The sequence below is a fragment of the Papio anubis genome, chromosome 6 (genome assembly GCF_008728515.1).
Source record: "Papio anubis isolate 15944 chromosome 6, Panubis1.0, whole genome shotgun sequence".
NCBI classification, from domain to species: Eukaryota; Metazoa; Chordata; class Mammalia; order Primates; family Cercopithecidae; genus Papio; species Papio anubis.
Window position 1 is genome coordinate 66,612,755 of NC_044981.1, and position 24,669 is coordinate 66,637,423.

The following is a 24,669-nucleotide window of genomic DNA, read 5'->3' on the forward strand; positions in this document are numbered from 1 at the left end:
CTGCCACTTACTGAGTAATCTTGAGCAAATAATTTGGTTTTTCTATGCCTCAGTTTCCTCACATGTAAAGTTACAAAGACACCTACCTCACAGAGCTATTGTCAGGATTAAATTATGACTAACACAAGTAAAGCACCTAGAACAGTTCCTGGCACATAGCATACACTCAAAAAATGCCATTCAGAGTTTCATTATTATTAGCACTACTTAGGACGTCATACGCCATTACTACTGATTTCACACATACATCTTCTACTCCACCTCAAGAAAAATTGCCTGAAGGCAAGTATTGGCATCCAGAGGGAGTAAGGTGCACATTAGTACCCTTCCTCGCCCTCCTCCCTCTTCCTACTCCTTCTCCACTCTGCACCCGCATCCCAAACACACACACTAAGGAGTACTGCTATGATGGGTCAGGTTTACAGACATTTTCTTGGCCAGTGGGTGAGTTAAAGGTTCAAGGACACACAGACGTGGTCGTTACGCCATTTGCAGACTTCCATGGGGACATTCTTCCTCCCAAAAGCAAGCAGGAAGGTGTGTTCTGGAAAGGTCCCAACTTTTGCTTCTCTTCCATCTTCTCAGATAATCTTTCTTCTTCAACATATGTCATATAAAGAACTGCCCAACATAGGGCTCTAGGTTACGGGAGTGTGAAATGAATAATTCCAGTGTAGCTCATCAGCATTCCACAGTGGGGTTGAAGCAGATGTCCTACTTAGTAATGAGATGTTATTCTGTTTTCTTTTCCTCTCCTTAGCATCTATTTCCTGTGGAACTTTTTCAGAGAGGGGAAGCTGATTTCAGGTAATGTTGGGGCTTTGGTCCACATACCATCATATTTGCACTCTTATGTGTAACCATAGGGATCAAGGTTTCTTCAACGTTGCACCTTTCAGCACCTAACACCATTCGTTATGCAAACAGGTATTCAATATTTATTAAGTAAGCGGTTGTTCACCTTTTTATTTTTATTTATTTATTTATTTATTTATTTATTTATTTATTTATTTATTTATTTTGAGAAAGGGTCTCACTCTGTTGTCCAGGCTGGAGACCTTTTTATTTTTTAAATATTACTAACATTCTGGTAGGGTCAGTCACAATGATAGCAGTCCTATTATTTAACTAAACTAAATTCAACATTTAAAGACCATTTCATAATAACAAATACTAGTCTAATGCCTACTAGTAAATTTCAAACTTGTCATTATGACCTACAAGGCTTTACAATTCCTGGCCTTTTCTTACCTCTGACTCTGTTTTGCTGATTTTGTACCAGAATACTTCATAATTTTTACTTGATCTGATACCTCTGGTCATTTGCACCTGCTGTTCCCTCCCTGGAATGTTTTTTCCCCCAAATTGCACATGGTTGGCTCCTCCTGATGACTTCTGTCTCAGGACAAGGAAGGAGACCATAGCATGAAGACAAGGGAATGAAGGAACTGTTCCCCTGAGGAAATGACAATTGGATTGAGACCTAAAGTATTAATATGCATGTGCGTTTATGTGTATGCATGGGTATATGTGTTTGGAGGTAGAAGTGAATAAAATAAGAGCATTCAATCTATGCAGAGGGAAAAGATGAGGCAAAGATTTTGAGACATGAAGGAATAGAACAAGGTTGTCTGAACAACTGAAAGTCAGTGGTCAGTGTAGGGGGACAGCAGTAGGTAGGGCATACATCAGATCACAAAGACTTCTTTAGAGTAAGCTCCACAAGAGGGGCAATATAGTACTTACACACATTAGCCCTAAAGTAATATCTTAAACTATGATACAGATTAATCATTCTTCAAAAGAAAAAAAGAAAACTCAGCCAGGCGCAGTGGCTCACACCTGTAATCCCAGCACTTTGGGAGGCCAAGGTGGGCGGATCACGAGGTCAGGAGTTCGAGACCAGTCTGGCCAACATAGTGAAACCTCATCTCTACTAAAAATACAAAAATTACCCAGGTATGGTGGCACGCACCTGTACTCCCAGCTACACAGGAGGCTGAGGCAGGAGAATTGCTTAAACCCGGGAGGCAGAGCTTGCAGTGAGCCGAGATCGCACCACTGCACTCCAGCCTAGGCAACAGAGTGAGACTTTGTCTCAAAATAAATAAATAAAATAAAATACAGAAAAAAAAATCGTCCTGCCTTCATTGGTATTCTCTTATTCTTTTCTAATCTAGAAAATCAACAGTGCTAGAAAAGCGTTAGTCACCCTAGGACTTTAAAATTTCCTTCAGCCAAAGTGAGCTACCATATCCTGAGATTCAGGGGATGGGACTGCTCTTACAATTCCTTGAGAGCTTGTTTTCTAACTCTAAACTTAACCTTAACTTCTCCAGCACTAGTCTTACTGTTGTCTCAGGTGGTAAACTGAATGAAAGTAGTTTTAATTCACTATTAGCATATCACACATATTCAATAACAATTACATGTGTACCAACAACCTAAATAGATTCTATTCTATACAAAAAGAACAGAGAAATTACCTTTCAGTAAATTGCATTTTCATAAATTGAATTTTACCTTTTAAGTAGTCTTAAAATTTTAGAATTTCCAATAACTCATGATGATTTATTTTTTATTACACAGAGATTTTAGGTCAAATTATAAGAAATCAATAAAATCAAACCAGAAACTGAAGTTAAAGTGCAGAGAAGTTAATTATTTCAATGAACATTATTGTTTTTATGAATTAACAGTATGCGGATTTCCTAATTTCTTACTCAGTATCTGACCATCTCAATTTATTTTAAGCCAAACATAGATTCACTGGGGTATAAGAGTAGAATGAGAATTGCAGAAAGACAACTATATACCTGATATGGCCAAGAAAGCCACTGAAAGCACATCAAAAAGAACAAATGTTTGAAAATTAAATTTTCTAGATGGGCATTCCATCGTTTAAAGATTTGTATTCTAAAGATAATTTTAATCTAACATGATTAAAGAGTAATAAATTTGGCAAAATCACTTCTTTGATATGCACTTAGAAAGATCTATTATGCACAAAACATGAACACTCAAAGTTGAATGTTTGGATTTGCAACTTTTACCAATTCTCTGACTCATTTCTGCAGGGTTACACTCAGTGCAAATAAATCTTCATTCAAATAGGCCAACAATGTTTTTATTGCATTAACATCACACATCCTGAAAATAAATATATTTTTACTGACTGTGGGAATTATGACTACAAATGCTACTGTTTTATGGCATTAAGATATTTATTTGTATATTTAACTGCATGCATTTCTTCAGCGTTTACATAACTTTTCCTTCACTGAAAGACTATTGGTATAAGCATTTCATCTTTTCAAATGTTTACTAAAAAATACCAAATTCCAAAATTCAGAAATGGTAGTCCGGCCCTACAAGGAAACACACGAAGAATAACAAGCTGATGATATGTTATCATACTGTAGAATATTTTATATTTTCCAACACACTTGCTAATATGTTATTTCACATCCTGAAATATGTTATCATTTTTGAAATAAGAGCTGTGGAAAGATTCTAATATTACTAAGAGTTGTAAAGGCACTCGATGGAGCTCCTTCATTAATTTCTCTAACCATTCAGGGCACTGAAGTCTGTAGGGACAGTAAGTTCACATTTAGTGTTTGTGCTAAATGAATCCCCAACCTACTTTGTTTTAATTTGCATCAAAAAGCCTCTACCCTGAAAGTACTGCATTATTAAGGTTATATAATAATGAGGTATACAAATTAGGAAAGGCAGATTTAGCATCACTTGCTTGGCAACATTAACTTGCCCATCACATTCATATTGAGATTTTAGAAGTGTACATTAGTGAGACACTTCTCCGTGCATTACAATAGAAGTCTATTAAATAATATTTAATTCATTGACTATTATTTCTAATAATAAACACATTCAGAGGTTACTTTTTTGCGTTTTATTTACTGGCTTTTTGCCATTAGGAGGTGTAAAAATGAGGAGGAAAAATAATAATCATAAAAACCCTCAATCTCAAATGATTTATCAGCTTCGTTCTGTATTTGGCAGTGCACAAAAACAACTACAGCACACACTAGCAAATTTATCTTCCATATCTACAGAATACTTTTTATGATACAGAACCACATGAAGAAAGTCTTCTCTATTATTTTAGTGAGATTGTTAACATAGTACACTTAGCACCACCTTTAAAATTTCAGTAAGGTGCTTCCAAAATTAAGATAAACAATTAACTTTCTGTTACTCTTCTGATACAGAAAAAAAACTAGCAACTTTGAATTAGTGTTATTAAGCTACCAAAAATCGATACCGGTCAGGAAAGATTGTTTTCCCCTTGAATGGTAATATTTAGCTAAAATGTTAGTAAAAGAAAACAGAGCAATTCTGACAGAAATCTGAATAGAAAGGGGTTTCTCAGGTCTAGGTAACTAATTCCCATGCAGGACGGCCTTCAAATGCATTTCCCTTGTCTCCACAGTCCTCCCGTCTGGTTTCAGTTATTTTGTAGTAGAGGAAAGGCTTCATACATGTGTAATATTTATAGACAGCATCATTGTAAAATAGAGTGCAAGTTCAAATCAGAGTTTTAAGGTCAGGAAAAATAAGTATCATTTAAATGAATCACCACTGACACTTTTAGAAGCTCTTAACTTCCTTTAGAAATCTCCCTTTCAAGCATGTGCCAATTTTTATTTTGGCAAATCATGAATAAAAACTAAATGTATAATACTTTTGATGATTACTCAGTGTGGTGCTATTTTTTAAACATTACTAACTTTATAGCAACACTCACATAACAATTAACTAACACATTTTGACAGCGTTTTATTTTCAGTAACTGACCTCCTACAGTCCATTTTAAGAATTTTATGTTTTATAGATATTTTATTATGCTGATATGTGAAATTTTAAAAATTATAAGAAAAAACCATGCAAGCAATTAGTAAGGGTTTCTAATTTATGTTAAATATTAGTTTATCTTATCTAAGTGCATGCATGGTAACTTTGTCCACGTAGTGGTAGAAACATAATATTGAAAACTTTAGAAGTTATGTTTTTTTGTAAAATAAAACATTGCATCCAGATCTTATTTCAATTATAAATAACACACTGTAGAAAACTGAAAAGTGGAAAATGTAGAGGGCAGTAAGGTTATTTTATATACATATGTGTGTGTATATATATGTGTGCATGCATACATATATATATAGAGAGAGCGAGATGGTAGTCTCACTCTGTCGCCCATGCTGGAGTTCAGTGGCACCATCTTGGCTCACTGCAACCTCTGACTCCCAGATTCAAGTGATTCTCAGTCACCCGAGTAGCTGGGATTACAGGTGCGCGCCACCACACCCAGCTAATTTTTGTATTTTTAGTGGAGACAGGGTTTCACCATGTTGTCCAGGTTGGTTTCAAACTCCTGACCTCAAGTGATCCACCCGTCTCAGCCTCCCAAACTGCTGGGATTACAGGCATGAGCCACCATGCCTGGACTATTGACGTTATTTAAAAATAGTATTTCACATTATTACTGTGGAAATGTGGGGCACAAGACATAAGAAATACTAGGTATTAAGTTCAAAACTACCCAGAATGGCTTATGGAGGTTTGTATTTGTTGATTTTAAAATATTTAAAAGTGTTGTAATTTTTACAAATTAAAAAGTTCCCATAACTAATTATTTACATGAACAAAATGACCAGATAAGAGTGAAAAAACGGAAAATTTAGAGGGCAGTAAGGTAAGGAAGAGGATATAAAATAACACAGGAAGAGAACCTAAAGAAAGTGAAGGTCAAAGATTTAGGAAAAGTTTAACCGTTTCTTCAAACCTATAGTCATTTACCTAGGAAATATGGCTGGGTGCCCCCAGAAAAACAGCCAAGTTATTTGCTCTAGGTGTTTCCAGTTTACCCTCAGTTCCAGACCCAGGGCCTGGCAGAGGCCTCCCCAAGCCCCTTGCATTTCAGTGGCAGTTGATGAACCTCTCATGGCCCAGCATGACTAATTGAGTTTTTTCACTTGATAGCTTTATGTATGAGGGAAACTTAAAGACATTTCTAACACATACTTCTCTCCATCCCAGGTATTAGTATAAATGCCTACTATTTTAAATAGTGGTATGATCATACTGTTTTAGTATCACTTCTTTATCATCATCACCAATGGGTACTAAACAGGGAAAAGAAACTCTTTTACATTAATGGAAACACTATACATTTATAAAATACTGTGTTTTAGAGGACAAAAGATATCACCTTCATATTTTTTTAAAGTGTCTAGTTTCTATTTAAGTGTATACTTAATATTTCTATACTTAAGTGTATACTTAATATTAAACAAATCCATCATAAGAAAAATATGTGTTTACAAAAAAGGCAAATTAGAAATTATGTCCATCACAGAAATCTTCCACAGGATTCTGAATCTTAAAATTGTCTTCATATATTTAGGACAGAATTTGATGCATTTATTATTTTTAAGAGATATGAGTTATTGCATAAAACTAAGTTAAAAGTTCAACCAAATGGAAACAGTATCCATAAATTCCTAAAATACTATTCTAACCATCTAAAACAAGAATAGGTTTTTCAAATAACAGAGTTAGTTGAATCAGCATTTGTTTATTTTATAGACACTTTATTAAGCTGAGAGCTGCTACTTTATTACTTAAAGACTAAGCCTATAAGGAAATAAAAGGGGTTTAATCCAAGTAATGTGAAAGTAACTAACCCTTCACCTTACTTTTTTCCCCCAAATAATTTTGGTTTCATTAATGGATTCTTTTTGTGAATGGGTCTAAAAAACACCTATTTTGAAACTGCAGAAAGGGCAGGACAAATCACTTCATAGATTTGCTTGTGAAATATTGCCCTACTATACTTTTAAAAATAATAAAAATACTATAACACATTTCCTTACTTCTCTCACAAATACTTTGTTTTTGACATTGCAAATTCTATGCATACACAGAGCACCTCTTCAATGCCCTGCTGAAGCCCTCTAAAAATGTACAGAGACGGTTTTTAAGTGATTTAATTTATACCATTTTAATTCAAGCTTTGTAAAAATGTATCAAAGAGATAGCAAGGTATTCAGTTTTAGTAAACAAGATAATTGCTCCTAAAGTAGCCCCTTGAAGTCCGAGGCAGTAGGCAGCTGCAAACATCCGACTGAAAGCCCATCTATGGCTTCACAGCTTCCAGTCGAGGATGTTTACAGTCGCTCACTGTCAACAGCCATATACCTTCTTTAGCTTTCTGTTCGGTTAACCTGAAGAAGTAATCCCAGCAAGTGTTTCTAAGATGTGCAGGCAACGATTCTGTAAATTACTGAAGCCTCATTCAAACAGCAATATTCTAGAAAATGTCTCAAATTCAAAACAAACAAGAAGGCTCATGGATGTCTATTACTCATCACCGAGTTTCTAGTTTCTATAAAATTTTGTGATATACTAAGACAACATATGTAAACGGTTTCATTCATTATTGTTAGCCACAAGAAGTAAATAGGCAAGTGGCCAGGTTACTTAACATGACTTCAACATGCATTATGTAATTAAAATCCTTTAAGCAAAAGTGACCAAACACAGAAACTAAATTATCTTAACAGCATAAAGCATACATTTAACATTAAATACTGCAGTTAAGTGAGCTTAGACTACCAGTGAAAATATAAAAGGTCTACTTTAAAAGTTATAAACTCTGACAAAAAAAAGAAAGACTTACGTGCTGCTTTTATGGATCGCTTTTGCTCTAAAGTCTGCTCCCAGAGAGGACTTGTACAGTCAGCTGATTTTTGAAAGAGTAAGCAACAATCAGGAGAAAAACAGAAAAGAATAACGAGGTATAACACAGGCATATATCAGTATGTGGATCAAAGTTTCCCACTGGAAAAACACAGAACCTATCACTCACAACAGTGACGCACATTAACTCCAAATTTGAATGTTTTGAATTCCACTCCCATTCTCTTATGAAAATAAATGAGGAAAACTGAAGGTTAAGCTCTATCAGTCACTACTTTCCTAAAGTAATTCAAAACCATTCTGAGTCTAGCGAAAGATTAAGTTGATACAGAAAAGTGTGCCTTTCCCTGAGATTTGTTTTTAGATGAAGTTACCGTAAGATTCTTAAATTGCATTAAGTCTTACTAGTTTGTGATACCAAACCCGAAACAAAAATAAAATCCACACAAAAAGCATCATGCTTACTGAAACTAACAAATATGAAGAACTCCATAAATTACTTTTTCAAAGCAAAGGGTAACTCTATCCCGTTAAGGTTAAAAAAGTTAATCTTTGAGTCAGCAGGTGAAAACAAGCTGAATTATGTTGTGGCCTTTTTCTTTATTAACTAAGGACTTTGAACTATTAAAACTTCCTAGGGAACCCGTTTTCTCAATGGGTCAAGTCACATAGGGGAACAAAGCAAACTTTATCAGTGCTGTGCAATTCTACATTCCAGAAATTCTTAGTACTTGGCATTCATATACCACTGCTGACTAGAGCTTGGGTCAATCCACCAAACTCAGCTATGGCTACCAACCTTGTGAACTTCTCACCAAGATACCCACTTCTTTTAAGTTAGCCACGACTAGACAGGCAGAGTACTCTTTAATTAAAATAGATAAATACCAAGGCTTATACCCTGGGGGGACATTGTATATCAGTGACTTTTTTAAAAAAAAAATATTTTTACTACCATAAATTTTTCTCAAAGTGACAGGTCCCCTACTTGCCTTGGAATCTTACTGGTTTTAAGTAACTGTAAATTAACATGTAAAACAGTGACAAGTAAATACTAAGCAAACAGCCTCAAATAACAAATAATTGCTTAAATAATTCTATTGCCACCCTCTCACTTGGAGAATTGCTGATCCAAGTGGGACCAATACTACTCAGTAACCAAAAAAATAAGCATGTAGTTTAAGTAACACTGAGTCTCAGTTAAACTGGCAAAATTATCTGACATCCGATTGGAATAAATCTGCTTTAGCTTTCACATAGATTTCACCTAGCTCATATCTTGCTAAAAGAGGAGCCCACATACATACAGGCAATAAAGTGCTTTTCTATTTATGAACTCTTATAACTAAGATCTTATGGTCTTTACTTCGTTTAGTGAACTTTTGATGTTTATTCATGAAGTTCTGAGCAAAAGACTGTGTTTTCAAAGTTATGTTAAGGAATTCATTGGATCAGCAATTCTCCAGGTGAGAGGGTGGCAACAGAATGACCAGGACAGCTTCTTCTAACCCCGCATACCTGGATTGCCTCTGCCACATCCACATTGCAATTCTTATTCAGTTGATGGGGAGGCTGCTGGGTATGTGAATTTTGCAAAAGCTATCAAACAATTTTGCTTCACCTCCAGGGCAGAGAACCATTGATCTAGAAGGACTGAGCTAAATAAGTTTAAGACTAAATAATCTTGCCATGACCTGAGAAATATGACCAGTAAATCCATTTAAAAATTGTGAATTAAAAACAAACATGGCAGAATAAGATCCAACTATGTTCAATACATCAGACCCTGATTTGTCTTATATAACGCTAGAAATGCTTACAAAAAACAATGTAACTACTTTAAAACCATAAGGATACTCTTTAGCCCTGTTAGACAAGGTCTCTAAAGTCTTCCCACCCTAAATTGCAAATCTGGATGTCTGCACCCTGGACAGGCTTATTATCTTCCTCACATCAGTTTTAAGTGCTTGCAGGATTAATTCTTTCTGGTGGAGAGTTTAGGAGCAGCCTGAGATAAAGTGTAAAAATTTTTTTTAGCTACCCTCAACCATTCAACCCGCTTCCACCCTTCTCCTGTCCACATAACCTTCTCATCCTCTATTCTTGGAGTGTTTGTAGTGAAATGAATATGTCCCATCTCAGCACTGGACCCAGTGCCCAGGCTCTACATCCTCCAATCCTCCATCTCTTTGGGGGCTTAGTGTCCAGGGTAGCTGCATTAATAGTTTTGGCATTCATCCTCTGTCATGTTGCTTTGGAAAAACACACTTAAAGACAAGAAATCTAGGTGGTCTTTTATATCTTTTCTAGAAAGCATACATAGAACTGATCTGAAATTGAAGTGACCTAAATGTACAAAATTCTGCCCTTTAAAATTAATCTTTACCTTCTCTGATTCAATCTTTCACACATAATCCAGACTCTTTTAGTCTAATTCAAGGGCTTCTAATTCATTATATTTCCTGCTACCGATGATAATGATGAGCCTTCCCTTGAATTTCTTTGTAATTAATACAAATACAGACCTACTTACTCCTTGCCTCATGAAAGTGGACGAATGCTGTAAGAATTTACTGGGAGTGATTTACCATGGATTGTGCAAATGTGAAAGATTAAATAATTCAAATTCTAGGAAAATAGTATTATCTTGGATAGTATAGAGCTTACAGTTATAAGGAATAAAATCTCTTCTACTCTAGAAATGAATATCGCTTAAATATCATTCTCTGATAAAATGGTAATGAAAAATAAATTGAGAATTCAGCAAAAGTGTACGTACTCAAGTTTAAAGCCTTAATTTTAATACAACCTCAACTAGGTACTTGTGTATGATAAATAATGCCTATACATGATCTCATTTCATTCTTGCCACAGCAAGATAAGGCATGTATAATCATTACCATCACAGATAAGGACAACAGGCTTGGAGAATTGAAATCACATCCGTTACTCACTTTTCTATTTTGATTTTTTTTTATTGTAAGCTTTTCTGAATCATGTGTGGCGTACTGGAAGGTGTGGGTTTCAATAAATATGAAGTAGTCAATCACAGTTCAATGAAAATTGTATTTTCTTTTAAAATTAGGCATAAAAAGTTAACAAATGAAAAAATGTTTGAGAGTAGAAACAAATATCCAGATCCTTTGGTGATAAAGCAGTTCATTCAGTCACTCATTCATTCATCATATATATTCACTTGCCAAACTCTCCTCTAAGGTAATACTGATTTACTATCTATGCTGGGGTTCCCCAGATAGGAGATCTCAAAGCTTGTCAGATAGCTTTCTTAGTTGTGGTCACCCTACTTTCTTCCTCCTGCACTGGAACCCCCATCTGGCTGGAGCCCCTCCTTCCTACTTTGGCTGGCATTCTTGCAAGGGACGGGGATTCCAGAGAGTCAGGGTATCCCAGCCCCCAGGCTAATAAGGGACTTTCCACCCCACTCCCATCCTGCTCCCTCCCTTCCTTCAGGCACTGTCAGCAGTTCCCTGGCACCTCCCTTAGACCACCTGCTGGCTCATTTCACTCCTCCCCAGGGGCTCCTGATCCAGGAGACTCCTCTCAGGAAGAGCAACCCTAACCAAGAAATGCCCTTCTATTGAAATAAGTCTTATTTCTAAAGGGACGTTAGGTAGATTTAAGATGAATTTCATTGTAATAACTACATGGCTGAATTCATACTCCAAATAGCTGTTTTATTTTTTAAAAAAGATCAAAGCTGTAAGATTAAATTATCTGCACAATAAAAACTGAACATGATTCAGTGTAAAGAGAAATTATTATAGAGGAACATAATTCTATAATAGAAACTGCATTTTAAAATATACATATTTTATAAATATCACTATTAAACACTCATTTCTAATTTAGGTCAACTGTTCGTAGTTGATATTTCCATCAATATTTTAAGCAACTTAAGTGATTTTGGTGACCTTAAGGAAACACTAGAAAGTAATCTTGCTACTCATTCATTATTTTAAATTTTAAAAAGCATTTCTAAAGCCAAGGTTAGTTTCGAGTCTTTTATTAATCATTTTGTGTAAAACAACAATAATCACCACAAAAAAGCTAGATTTCTGACATACTTAGAAACTAACCCATGCTGAAATTATATAATCATTAGAACAAGTTTACAAAGCTATGCAATGACAAAAAAAATTAGCAGTTATCCCATCGAGTTAAACTCCAAGAAAGAAACTGACATAATCATGTTAAAAATTCATGATTTTTCCCCTCTACTTTTCTGTATTTTACCAATTTTTAATGTGAATACTTCAATACAAATTGTTTTAGAAACAACTGACCCATTTTAGACATAAGAAGTAATATATTTTATATCTCAAGAGTAATGTAGACGGTACCAAGATATTTCTTATTAACAGTTCTCTAGGTAATCTTTGGAAGGAGAGAACACTGCATATACCTCTTCCCTGAAGGCTAGGATTCTGTCTCAATCACTGCTGTACCTACTGCAGCACCCCATAATGTGCCTTTTATGCAGTGGATGTTCAGTATATACTGGCTAATTTTAAGATGTTGATAAGAAGATCTTTAAAACACACCTTACTTATAATTATCCAGCATACTTCTTTTGAACAATTTAAAATCTCACAGCTCTTTAAAAACTGCTTTTTTTCCCCTTTAAAAAGTGATGAAATAGAGACAACAGTTAATAATTGGTACAGATTAGAGCCCTAACATGAAGATGTGGTTCCCCCTCCGCCCAATCCTGTGGTCTATGAGAACTGTCCAGAGACCAGCCAACGCTTTTGCCAAGGTGGGAAAACTCGTAGCATTAGACTGTTTTGATAGTGACTGGCACAGACAGGTCTCTTAGGCTCATAGCCTGTTCTCTCCCTGAATGGAAACCGGGATACCGACACCTTACAGACCTCTTTTGAGAAGTGACTAAGGTGCCACAAGAGGTGATAAGAAAGTACCACACACATATTAGTGATTTTTCCTTATTGTGACTCTGATTATGAACATGTTAGGGCAAATTAAATAGAACAGTGTTTACTAATGGATATAAACTACTAAAATGTTATTTGGGCTTTTAAACGAGCTACGTGATCTCATTTGACCCCACTGGACATCTATTTTCTCAACTGTAATAAGAGGGTTAATAGATTCTCTCCATAATCCTTTCAGTTATAAAATTCTATTATTTAAATTCCTTCATTGCTTGAATTTATGAGGTAGAGTGCAAACTGGAGAGAGGGAAGGATGGCAGAATTTTGTTTTTAAGTTAAACATACATGAATCATGAAAACAGACTTCCCTTAACTAGTGTGAGTTTTCCTAATACAAAGAACCACCAATTACCCTGAATTCATTCAACATTACTTCCCACACCCACACATTTTTTAAAATAGCAAGACTACAAAATAGTTTGAGTATATTTACAGACACAGTAGTCAGTAACTGGCTTATGAAGCTTTCTATAGAAGAACTTGTCTTCAATATTGTGTGTTTGGATACAAATTGGGTTTGGCATGGGAACTGGGTTGCAAGCAGCAAAATAAAAGAGATTCATATACCTTTACCCATGGCAAACAGTGACATAGCATACCGAAAACAGGGATATGAAATTCTTTACAGCAGGGTACAGTGGCTCACGCCTATAATCCCAGCACTTTAGGAGGCTGAAGAAAGATTGCTTGAGCCCAGAAGTGAGAACCCATCTTTACAAAAATAAAATAAAAATATTAGCCTGTCACGATGGCACATGCCTGTAGCCCCAGATACTCTGGAGGTTGAGGCGGGAGGATCACTTGAACCTGGAAGGTTGAGGCTGCAATGAGCCCTGTTCATGCCACTGAACTCCAGCTTGAGCAACAGAGATACTCTGGCGCAAAAAAAGAAAAAAACAAAAATCTTAAGAGTCCAAGCTTTAAATCAGGTTATCAGATCTTTATGTCACTGCACAGGAGAATAGGCAGCTGATATGGTTTGGCTATGTCCCTACCCAAATCTCACCTTGACTTGGTGGAGATAATTGAATTACTGGGGTGGTTTCCCCCATACTGCTCTTGTGGTAGTGAGTAAGTCTCATGAGAGCTGGTGGTTTTATAAACAGGAGTTCCTCTGCACAAACTTCTTGCCTGCCACCATGTAAGACATCCCTTGCTTTTTCGCCATTTTTGTGAGGCCTCCCCAGCCATGTGGAATTGTGAGTCAATTAAACCTCTTTTTTTAATAAATTGCCCAGTTGCAGGTATGTCTGTATTAGCAGTATGAGAACAGACTAATATAGCAACTTAACTTGAAACAGCTCTCTGCACCTCGAAATCAAAGACACTTTCAGTAGAGTTTTACTGCAAGTTAACATTTGATTTAAACTGTTGTGGGGCTACCCAAACCTCAGGTGCTCACATAAAGATCTTCTAGATTTTCAACAAAATAACTGCAAACTTCTAAAATAAAAATCAAACAAAGAATAGTTATTAAAAGACTCATGTTATGATTGCATTCTACTGTATTCACCTAATTAATATGTACTCACAGCAGGTTTGTGCTAAATTTGAATCACTAGGGATAACTGATGATGAAAATACAGTGTGACTGGCCCTAATTTTATTCATAGAGTTAAGCACCAAGAGTGGAGGTTTTTTAAAAAAGCTCAGGTCAACCAAACAGGGCAGCCACAGAAGCAACAGCAATGAGCCATCAACTCCTGTTTTGCTCCTCTTATCTCTAGGGAGGAAAGAGAGTCTGAGAAAGCATGGGATAGCTTCCATTAGCTTCTAGGTCCAGGTTCTCTTTCTGCCTAACTCTAGAAAACCTTGCTGTGGTGGCAATCTAGGATAAACAAATGGGGAGAACAGTGCAAAAAATAAAAATTTCCATGATTATAGGAAAGGATGGACAAGTGGGAGAAACTGATAAATGAAAAAAAATAAGAAAAAAAGCTCCTTTTCCTGCTTTCTATCCCCCAATTTACTGGTGATTCCCAAGCATTGATCAAGAAAAACATCTTTAGTTTACTTTATTTCAGATAAGGATCTAATCAAACCTGCTAAGATCATACTTTTCTATTTGACAAATGAACAACTGTTTTAAAATAAATTTCTTCAAATCTAGATTTTTACCATTAAGATTAGCTCAATATTTTTGTTTTGTTTTGTTTGAGACGGAATCTCACTCTGGACCAGTGTGGAGTGCAGCGGCGTGATCTCGGCTCACTGCAACCTCTGCCTCCCAGGTTCAAGCAATTCTCGTGCCTCAGCCTCCCGAGTAGCGGGACTACAGCCGCGCCACCACACCTAGCTATTTAAACTTAGTGTTTTTCATAAAAACCAATGAATAATCTACCTTTTCTATATAGAAAAGTCATTATAGATGATTTGAGAAGCACCCAAAAAATCCTAAATTCCCGAAAGAATTCTTATTCTGACATTAATTTTACATTCTATGGAACAAAAAATGCCACACTTCCATTTTACCTAAATTATCTGTTAAGAAAAGAGAACTTATATACAAAAGTACTTTATATTAACTTAAAAAATGTAATTGATGAAACCAACTACCCTAATTTAGAGTCTCTGAAACATTAATTTTTAAAAATCACCACATCAGTTAGGATTCTAAGGTACGCAAGTCTTAGTTTTATTCTTATTTTTTTCTTTCTTTCTAATGCTAGTCATAAAATTGCCTCTGGTATTTTCTAAATGTGCTCAGAAGTCCTAGGGCTCTGGTAGTTTTTTAACTAATAAAATAAACATAGCAATAGAGTACCTGCAGTTCTGCTAACAATATTGTTTATATTACAAGTCCAATCCACAAAGGCTACAGAGAAAAATATCCAGTATAAACAAACATTACTTAGATACCAGTGGCATCTTAAAGCAGCACACCCAAGTCTCAAAATGCAAAAGGGAGAAATTTTCCACTCCCACGATGCCAGGCACAACTCCCTGGTAAAGCACTTGTCAGGTAAAAGACAGTGACATTGCCTCTGTTACTGTGAAGCTGGAGAGGAGGTGTGGGTGTGAAGTACATCAGTAATTCTCTCTTCATCTTTTCACCCTCTTTTTTTCCCCTCAATATATCTCTTCTTTTCCACAACGTCTCTCCTTTCTCCATATTTCCTGCTTTTAGTTGCTCTCCCATCTTCTTCCATCCCCAATTCCAACAAAAAAGACAGCTTTGTCCTTTAATTCTGTTAACATCAATCTCTAAATTTTATACAACACATATTCATAAACACTACTGGATCATATTTTCAAAAGAATATACAAAGGGCAAAGAGGGGGATGAAATGGGCTGGGGTTAAAGCTAAGAAAAAAATTACCCACTGGTATTTGCAATGCCTAACCTTCTAGCTGAGAGAGAAGTTAAACCCTCCAAAAAAGCAGGAGTCAGCCAAGAAATGCTAGGAGGAGGTAAGACATAGGTTCATGTAGCCCTATGAGAATCACATGAGCCAGTACAGCCACCTCACCAGGCTGGAACAGTCAGCTGAAACCTGAGGAGTGCCTCCTCTTTCTAAGTTTGCCCTTTACTTCTAGAGCCCAAAGGCTTAAAATTGAGGAAGGAGGACGCGTTGCTCTTTAAGACTGATCCCAGTTGAGTTCCTGATCCTTTCCAAGTAGACGCATCTTCCCAAACTCTTGCACATACTTCTGTTGCTTCTTAGCACTACTAAGTTTTCCACTCTGCTTACACTTATCATGCTCCCCTTACTTAAGGCCTTACCATTAAATAAAACTTTGTATCTTAGTTTTCTCAATTGTAAAATGAAGATAATTACAATTACAGAGTTAAGAGGATTAAATATTCCAGTATTTATAAAGTGTTTGGGACATGAAAGTATTTGTTTAAATAAAATAAAAATAAAGGAAACCATCTCTGAATGCACATACCCAAATTCAAACGACAATAAGTTTTTTACAATGGTAAAACAGACTTCAAACTGAAAAGAACACTGAGCGTATTGAAGTTGTCACTGTATCATCAATCCTATAGAGTTACTAAGGACTGAGAAAGATTCCCTAAGAAACCAGGCTTTATCTTAAACTTCCATATTTAGTCAATTTTGGTCCTGAAACACTAATTATTAAGGAAGAAACACATCTATTTATTTTCTGAAACCACATTTTATAAAGTGGAAATATGAGTCTACCCTCAGCATGGAACATCCTGTATCTGACTATTCAGCATTGAACGTCATTTGCATTCTTTAGGTATTATTTAGATAATATTATTCAAGACATTTCACTGTATATTCTAAAAAAAGAGTTTCAAGTGAAATGTTTAAGAGGAACAAACTTACTTTCATTTTGAGTCAGGGCTACAATAAAATGAAAAGGACAGCTATGATAAAAACAGAAAAAAAAAGGGGGGGACAATATTGAAAAAGAGATAAGAAAATGTCAGCTTCATGACAATGGGGCTATCTACTATGTTTATAATGTGTAAATAAGTAAATGATATAATGGCATCAAAACTTACTATAAACAGAGATCAGAGTGATCTTGAATATGGGCCTACCTATCTGCGAAGTATAAAATTACCTCATGAAAGTAAAAACTCTGCTTTAAACTTTTATTTTCCTATTTTAAAATTGCTTTTAAGGTAAAAATATTCTAAAAACATGTCTGGAGTCTCAAGATAAATTACCAGATATTAACAATTATGTGTGTGTGTGTGTGTGTTTTTTTCTATTAGAATTTAGCAACAAGTTTATTTTTTCCTGGTCATTGAAATATAAATTGAAAAAATTTTAAATTGAAATACCAACTTACAAACCTGTAAGACAGCTAACCATATTAAAAATTACTTCTGAAAGACTGATTTCACGAATTTAAGAGCTAGAAAAATTTATACATGTAAACATCTGTTCTCTAAGTTATAGTAATATAATGTTAAGATTTTTAAAATATATGAGATTTTAAAAAATACTGTGTTTACAACAAAATTCTACTCACAGCAATTCAAGGAATATAATTAGAGGTTTTATGAAAATAGATAAATCCTTATTTAATAGAAAGTATTAGCACTGATATTTTTAATCTACACAAATGGAATTTAAAATTTCCAAAAGTTTCTGCTAAAGATATCCAGTTTTGAAGTGTTAAGCTTGTCTAAATTTCAGCATTGTAACTTGAGTTCTAACTTCTGCAGGAAGAAAAGTGCACTTCATTTAAGCAAGAAATTTCCATTACTTCTAGATTAAGAAGCCACACCTCATACAACTACTGACAGGAAAACATTTTAATTCAAACCTCTACCACTACCCAGCCTGAAGCAAAGTTAAAAAAAAAAGAAAGACACGAAAATACAAGCACAACTCACATTTTCAAAGAAAGGAAACTCTTGCTAAATAAGTAGCAATTATGCTGAAGAATTTATATGCTAAAGCACGAATGAATATAAAAACACCAGAGCAGTCAACCATAGCTTTAGCACTTTGAGTATGATTAACAGAATGAACTTTCAAAGGTCAATTAAATGTCAACACACTTTAAAGAGATATTCTTAAGTCTGGTCAATGTATAACAGTACCTCTTAATTCAGGGGTATCCTTCTTAGTTTAAGCATAACGTGCATGGGATAAGTGTACATATATATGCAGAATTACAACATGTCTTCAACCAGATTACTACAGAAAACTCATATATCACTTATCCTAGAGTTTTGACTCTGTTAGTATTTTCTAAGTTATGAAATGATTAAAAGAAAACATAAATATATTACTATATAGTACCATCCAATGAAGATGAAATGCTCAGGACTAAGGTTTATCAAGAAGTTGATGCTATTTATTCAACAATATGAAATCATTCCCAAGGATAATGCTATATTGTCCACAATACATATTATCCAGATACCTAAGTCACCCCCCATTAACCTTCCCTGAATTCTTCTGGTTAAAGAGTTTGGAAAAAAGGAATATGGTATTTAAAAACTGCCAAGTTTAGCATCAGAAATTTCTGGGATAGTACAGAACAAGTCCTGAAGGCACTGAGTGCCCATTACTGACCATTTCCATCCAAAAACTCAGTAAGATCTTCAATCCCATCCCACGTGAACTAGGTCAAGTTGTCCAAGAACCTCAGAATGAGCATAGACCACCAAGATTATCTGACCCAATCCTCTTCACTTAACAGATCAGCAAATAAAGATCCAGAGAGGTAAAGTAACCTGGTTTGGCTTACACGGCTCCTTAGCAGATGTCTTAAAACTCAGTCCAGTGCTTTCTTCTCTTCATAAAGTCCATCATATACTTTTTTTTTTTCCATTAGGACTTTAAGACCAGGACATAATTGCCCAAATAACTGTGGCTACCGTCAGAATTCAGAGAAAGCTGGGATTTTAAAGAAGCTAATGATCTGGGAAGGCTCCAAGGAGAAGCTGGAAATTGAAGAATGAGTAGAATCTGGGTGGTCTGAGAGGAGGTATCACTAATGAGGGAAGCAATATGGCTCATGCACACGTGTTGAGCCTGCCACGTTCCTGAACTACAGAGACAATGTTTAGAGGAAAATGGGGTTTTAAGGCCACCTTATAAGCCAGGCATAAAAGGTTCAATTTGATGAGGGAACAAACAGAAAGTTATTAGGGGACTTTAATTTTAGAAACCTGATGTGATGAACGCAGAGACTAGTCTAGCAAAAGGTGTGCAAGAATGGAAGTGGGAAGAGAGAAAGACTTGAGGTGCTTCACAGGGGTCTGTTTAATACTATTAATACCTTATTGGGCTTTTGTGAGGAACAAGTGAGCTGATAGAAGAGAAAGTATTTGACAAGAACAAATGCCCTAGAAAGCAAAATTATATTAAAAGTCTGGGGGTAGGGGCCTCTCTGACCATATCTCCATGTTTTGGTGACACACACTTCTCTATAAAAGCAAATTTGGAGATGAACTGTGGATCTTTTCCTATAAGATCATAGAAATCTCTTCCCTTCAATATTTCCAAAAGCTAGATCCCAAGGGGGAGAGACAGCTGCCATCCGTAAGCCCCTGCAAGGCTACAGATCAGTAAGGCTAAAATCCAAAACTAGGATTCTGTCTTTGAGGCAGACCACATAATCAGTGTTTCTGAAAGTGAGTCAAGAAAGTATATAATTAAGGGCTAAATAAGGTAGTACAAGTAAGGAAAAGAGTAGAAGAGACAGTACCTGAGCCAAGGAGGTACATGATGAAAGTTATTAGCTGGCACTGCAACATTGCAGTCCACATCCTTCTCCCATCCCTTTTCCCTCTGTTCAACAACTACTACTTCCATTTTGTCCAGAGGTACTTATCTCTTCCTGCGTTGCGTTGTCTTCCTCTTTTTTTCCTTCTTCTACAGCAACTCTCCAGGCTTAAAAAGGAAATTTGAAAAAGTTATTACAATAAATTAAAAGCTACATATATTAAATATATACTGTGTGATTTATTAGCTGATGTTTTAATTTATAGTCTTACATAATTTACAGAACGACTCCTATGAGACATTTTTCAAGTAAGGAAACTGAAACTTAGAGAGTCAAGGATGTAGGTTGAAGCCACCCAAGCAGTAAATGGCAAAACTAGGATTGCAATCAGGACTGGCTGACTCCTCAACCTATGCTTTGAACCTCTCTTCTAAACAATCACTGCCTCCCTTTTTTTAACTGATAAGCTTGAAAATTCTCATTTATGTGTTGGGCATTTATAGATAGAGCCACTATATGAGTTTGTAGATTAAAGTTTTGACAACCAAGAACAGAGGTGCCTGGGCTTAGCCACACTTGCTTGCCAAATTATCTGCTTTAGGACTAAAATTTTTGAAATGTGTGGCTTGAAGGATGTTGAAGGGACAGCCCTCCATTCAGCATTCTTGTCTGTTCTCTCTCAGGTCATCTGTCCCTTAGGGTCTATTCCCAATCATTTGCTTGAAACCGTATCCCCCTAGTTGAAGAGAAGGCTGGGACTGCCACTCCTACAAATCACCAACAGGTTAGGGAGGATGGTAGGAGTATCCCACTAGTAGGAGGGGTCTGTGAACTGTGGTCTCTTGAGCCCTGTGTCCCCAAAGCAGCCTTAACTCTGCTTGTAAGTGGTACATTCTATGTTGATTTACCTGCAGAGGTGGTTTCATGAGAGGTTCCCTGGTCACAGGGCCCAACTAAGAGATGATGCCAACATGTCTGGTGCTGTAGGGGAAATGATCAGAGCAGGGAGCATCTGGGGAGCTTTTTAATGTTCCTAGAAGAAAGCAACAAGAGCATTACAACTGTGGCAAGAAAACTCTTAACACTAATTCTTAAAATTTAGTCTAATTAACTCTCACTTTTGAAGGAGCTCATTAACCCATTTATGCCAGAGGCTGCAAATTTTTTTGTGAAAAATCAGACCTTGGCAATGACCTTGAGCAGTAGGATAGAAATAACTCCCACAAACTTAGCATTCCAATAATGGAACGCTAGGCATAAATGGGTTTTACGAGAAGAAATTCTAGGTTCTGTTTACAGACATTCTGATTATGTAAATGTGGGATGTGCTGAGGAGTGTGAAGTTTTGTAAGGACTACGGGTGATTCTGACACAGGTGATCTGAGGACTACACTATGAGATACACTGCTGTGATCTCTTATAAGATAGCCAAGCCAGCAAATCTGCACAGAGGAGAACCCATATTCTACAATATGGGTTGTTCAAATATCAGTGCTAAGTTCTAGGTTGAGTAGTTACTTTGAAATAAGGCCACTAGGCTTTCCAGAAGTTGCCAGGTTTACAAATGTTGAAGTGTGGCGGAGGAGGGGGCGGGAGGCGGCTGTGTTAGTATTTTCATGTCACCAAATAACCAAATAGACCCTCGGAGGAATAACCGCATCTCTCACTGCAGTCTACGTTCCACATCAGACCTCTTCTACACAAAGTGATGGTCTAGAGTGAAGACCTTCTAGGCAAGATGCTACTTCCAGTGCTTAATTTACATTTGGTGAAACACTGATGATAATTTTCCTCACTGTGGATTTAGTTGATTCCAAAAGGTATACTGTCCTTCATATAACTAAATTGGTTTATTTCAAGCTATTTTAAAAATGAATTTAAAAACATCAGACAGCATTCAAGTGAGATATTATGGTTACGATTAGGCCATTTAATTAGACATCCAATCACAATGCAAACAGCCACTGATTATTTAAGAAATACACCTTTACAAAGGTTCGTGTTCTTCAAACAAAACTAGGCCATAAAATGTATTACATTAAATCAACACTGCTGTCTTTCTCCTAGAAACCCTATCACTTGTCTTTGTCTTTTTTCAAATGCGTATACCTGTTTTAAAGTACAAATGCTTAGGCTAGATACTGGAACTAAGCTCTGTTTTGCTGCCAGTTCTTTCTTTGACACCTTCTTTCTCTCCACTAAAGCACAATCATCATTCTCTTTAAGGATGGACAAGATGGACTTTTAATTATTCTTATCTGAGTGTTTTATTCAGCCAAGTATTTGTTGAGTATCTGTATTTATGCACTTACTTTTGTAAAGAACTTTTGTTGCTATAAGCTCCATGAAGAGAAAATGCCCAGTGAAGTACGTGACATCTGGAATTCACTCTCATGAAATGGTGAGAAAACTGAAAGACTTTGTCAGTTACAGAACAAAATAATTTCTCCTGTATACACTACTGACAAAGTACACATGCAATATTTAAGATAATTTTCGTTATGAAAAATGTCTGATTTTACTGTTTAGAGAGAAACTGTAGGTTATTATGATAACCAAAAGTTCACACACCATTGTCTTGCAATACAACTTGTGACAGTATTTCGACACCATTGCCAGACTAAACCTTTAACATTAATTATTTATCAAAATTATACATGCCACTAACACATCTCAACAAAGAAGATTATGTAAGTGAGCTGCCTTGGCGTCAGTAATACTGAACACAGTAGCTATTTTCAATCCTTCATTAAAATTAGATCAAGATGTACTTGTATTATGTGTTGCTGTTCCTGTAAGGAAGACTTACATTAGTTTAAGATTTACTTTGGGTATAAATGACATTTTTTCTTTTTTGACATTTTTCTTCTTTGTCCCCTCCTCCACTGCCTGCCCCCCCCCCAAAAAAAAGTTTTCAGTAGAATACAGAAAACAAAAACACAAACACCTGCCCTGTTCACTCTCTCTTATGTATAATAAATGCTTTGTTCTCCCCTCAACTGGATCTGGCAGGGATCGCCAGGGGCACCTGCCACTTCACCCTCAGGCTTGGCTCTCTGTCCTCACCCTGGCCCCTAGAATTCCAAATGGTGCAACAAAATACGACAATCCTAAGGTTCGTAAAATAAGCAATGGGTAATTTATTTTTCAGTGAAGGAAAGCCTTTAAATATTAGTGTTTTAAAAACATCAGACTTAAAAGTTACTTCTGACTAGGCTGAAAGGTGAATCCAGGCGCATATAAACATATCCTGGCCTACCGCTTCATAACTCGCGCACCGTGTTGAGGCCCCAGGAAAATCTCAAAACGGAGATGTAGTCTAAAAACTGGACGACACCACAGACCACGTTGCTGTAGCCCCACATATTACCCACGAGAAAATCTAAGCGGTTAAGTCACTTGTCCAAGGTCAAGCTGGGCCAGTAGCAGGCAGAGCTAGTCCGCGACCTTCTAACCCTTCCTTCTCCCACCCAGCCGCGCACAGGCCCTTGGTCGCGCCGGCCCCCGAAGGGTTCCCACGGATACGGTTCCCAAGTCAGTGGCATGTCAGTGCCCTTCAAGCTACCGCACTTTTATTTGTTCTCCCCGCCAGCTCCAGAAAGTATTAAAGACTCTCTCCGCGCCTTCTTCCCAAGCCCAGGTGCCCTAAACCACTTGAGCCCACCGCGCCCAAAGCCGACTCACCCGCAGCCCCAGGTGCGGGAGCCCTCGGACCGACTCCGGCCCTCCCCGCAGTCCTCGCCGGCCGCGCTGCGGCCCCGGCTGACGACGAGTGGAGAAAGTCACCCTCGGTGACCGCGGACGCGTGGGGCGGGCCGCGTCGCGCCGCCCCGCGGAGGCGCCGCAAACTTTTCCCGGCTTGCAAGTTGCCGGGCTACGCGGCCGCGGACAGACTTCCTTCGCCGGCTGCCGGAACGAGGGGGGCGCCCCTATCCCGGGAGGGGGCTGGGCGAGCAGGGTGACGGTCAAGTTGGGGTCTGGGGAGCGCAGGCGCCCCGCACTCTGGGGCCCGGCCGCATTGTCTGCGCGGCCTCGGACCAAGCCCGGGCGGCGGTGGCACCGGCGGGCGCGAGGAGGAGTTGCCGTCCCGAATTTGCCGCGCCCTTTCGCCGCCGCCGCCCACCGCGTTCTTTGTGTGTCTCTCGCCGCCCTCCGGCCGCTTCGCCGCTCGCCTGACAGCTGATGGGCTCACCGCGCCGGGTCCCGCGTCCTCTCGGCCGCAGCCGGCGGAGCCCGGCCCGGCCGGAGGAGGAGGGGAAAAGAGCGTTGACAGATGCTGTCTCGCAGCGGCCACCGCCAGGGGTAAAGCCTGGACTGCCTCGGCAAGAAGCGGCCGGTCGGTAACCGGCCCCAGCCTCGTATTCGCCTCAAAGACCCCAATTGCCTAGGAGACCTTCCCTCCACAGCCGCCCGCGCAGCTCCGCTCTCGCGCCCCGCGCCGGGCTCCGCGGACTAGCGCGCCCGGTCAAGAATCCTGGGGAATCCGCTCCGCCCCCTGGCTCCAGCGTCCTCCAATGATGTCGGCGTACACAGGGCTGTTCCATCCAATCAGGTGTCGGAAAGCCCAGACAGTCCGCGGGAGTGTAGCCAATAGAAGGCGACTCCGGCAACACACCCGCCCTGATCCACTAGGAACAAACCGCTCCGAGCTCGGTGGTGGGACCGATCCTGGCGCCCAGATCAAGCCAAGTCCGGCCAAAGCTGTGTCGCAAAGTGAGAATCTGAAGACAGGTCCGGTACTTAAATGGCTATGATTCTAAAAAGTTGAAGATGGGAACGGTGGACGCACAAAATCTTTACCCTC

At 37.9% G+C, this 24,669-nt stretch overlaps 1 pseudogene across 1 annotated transcript; it reads right to left on the reverse strand.

The window, feature by feature from the left end:
* Nucleotides 1–11,404: 11,404 nt before the first annotated feature.
* On the reverse strand, nucleotides 11,405–24,249 carry LOC101008837 (annotated as a pseudogene). Its single transcript, XR_002521615.2, has 3 exons — nucleotides 23,550–24,249; nucleotides 20,774–20,898; nucleotides 11,405–20,032 (listed from the first exon to the last, which is right to left on the reverse strand). The product of XR_002521615.2 is annotated as a translation initiation factor IF-2-like (transcript).
* Between the last annotated feature and the right edge of the window lie 420 nt (nucleotides 24,250–24,669).